We start from the raw sequence: 2,040 nt of genomic DNA on the forward strand, positions 1-2,040 counted from the left end.
CGATCTCAGCTCACTGCAACCTCCGCCTCCTGGGTTCAAGAGATTCTCCTGCCTCAGCCTCCCCAGTAGCTGGGACGACAGGCATGTGCCACCACACCGGGCTCATTACTGTATTTTTAGTAGAGATGGGATTTCACCATGTTGCCCAGGCTTGTCTCGAACTCCTGGCCTCAAGTGATCTGACTTCCTTGGCCTCCCAAAGTGCTGGGATTACAGGCACGAGCCACCACGCCTGGCCTTTGTTTTGTTTTGTTTTTGTTTTTGTTTTTGAGATAGAGTCTCATTCTGTCACCCAGGCTGGAGTGCAGTGGTGTGATCTGGGCTCATTGCAACCTCCGCTTCCCGGGTTCAAGTGATTCTTGTGCCTCAGCCTCTTGAGTAGCTGGCATTACAGGTGCCCACCACCATGCCCAGCAAATTTTTGTAATTATAGCAGAGATGGGGTTTCACCATGTTGGCCAAGCTGGTCTCAAGCTCCTGACCTTAAGTCATCTGCCTGCCTCGGCCTCCCAAACTGCTGGGATTACAGGTGTGAGCCACCATGCCTGGCCGGAAATGTGACTTTTTCTTGCCCTTCATCTGATTGGGAGAATGGTGTGCAATTGGTATTCAGCACCACATTGTTAACATTTCCTGAAATATAGGACTTTCACGTTTGGTCCTTTGCAAAATTTCTGCAAGCTGCTAATTAGGATTGTAAAGTCCCTACTTTTCCTAAGAGATCCACCATGGTGGTTAATGCTGATAGCCCAGCAGAAGGAGTTAGTGGACTGGTATGAAAACCACTTAGTGTAGCTTTCTGGAAGGAAAACTGTTTTCTTTTCCTTTGCCAACAGGAGTGGCTGGCAAAAAGAGTCATCCTTGGACAGCGGAATCTATCTTTTCACCATCTAGAGTTGGAGAAGTAGGAGCCAACTTTCTGGTTATTTCCTTTCTGAACTGCTAGTTCTTGCCCTTAAATACCTTGCTTCATCTTTTAACCTCTGTACAGAGACCGATAACATTCATTTTCATGAAGTTCACTTGCTAAAAATGCAGTTCATTCAATGGCCTGATTTAGCCTTTGTTCTTAGTCTTCCAGAGAAGGCCGGTGCAGTGGCTCACACCTGTAATCCCAGCACTTTGGGAGGCTGAGGCGGGTGGATTACTTGAGGTCAGGAGTTCAAGACCAGCCTGGTCAACATGGCGAATCTCGGAGGTGGAAGTTGCAGTGAGCAGAGATCTCACCACTGCACTCCAGCCTGGGCAACAGAGCAAGACTCTGTCTCAAAGAAAAAAAACAAAAATACAAACAAACAAACAAACAAAAAGACAAAGTCTTCTAGTGAAACTATTATTGCCCTTTTTGCTTGCTCCAGGCCATCATTGGCCTGTTCCAGCTCCCTCACATACTTAAGCAACCACACCTTAATGGCCCACATCTGACTTAAATCATCTAATATTGAGACCTGCTTGTAGCTCTGTGCATGTTGATGTTCTGGTTTCTCCTTTAATGCCTCCACTTCATATTTCAGTCTTTGGCTAGAAAGTTGCAAGTTTCTATTTCTTTGTTCAGGCTGTGCTAATTGTGCTGCCAAGTCTGCTTCTAAATCTCTGCTTCCTTCCTGAAATTCAACTAATTCATCTCAAGCTTCCTGGAAGCTATGTTTATACTTCAAGGACATTTCCTTCCAATAAGTAGTTTCATCCTTTAGACTTGAAAAATCTGGTATATGTTCATCATCCATGATCAAAAAAGTGTCTAATGGGTCAAAAGCACACGTTCACCATCGCTTGACCCATGTCTCTGCTCCACTGGTTTGGCCAGGCTGACCCAGCTGCTCAGCTTCATTCCCCTCCACAGCTCTGAGCTCCACTCCATTCTGTTCCTCTTTCTTGAGGTCGTTTAGCTGTTCTGGGTCCCTTGAATTTTCATATGAATTTTAAAATCAGCAAAATAAATTTCTGGAAAAAGAGTTGACTGAGTTTTGTTTTTTGTTTTTTGGGTTTTTGTTCGTTTGTTTGTTTGTTTGTTTATGTGTGTGTATTTCTTGCAGAAAT

The 2,040-nt window shown here is 44.7% G+C and overlaps 1 pseudogene; it reads right to left on the minus strand.

The window, feature by feature from the left end:
• Window positions 1-523: 523 nt before the first annotated feature.
• Window positions 524-1,727, minus strand: LOC111531178 (annotated as a pseudogene).
• Between the last annotated feature and the right edge of the window lie 313 nt (window positions 1,728-2,040).

This window comes from Piliocolobus tephrosceles, chromosome 12, assembly GCF_002776525.5.
Source record: "Piliocolobus tephrosceles isolate RC106 chromosome 12, ASM277652v3, whole genome shotgun sequence".
Lineage (NCBI taxonomy): Eukaryota > Metazoa > Chordata > Mammalia > Primates > Cercopithecidae > Piliocolobus > Piliocolobus tephrosceles.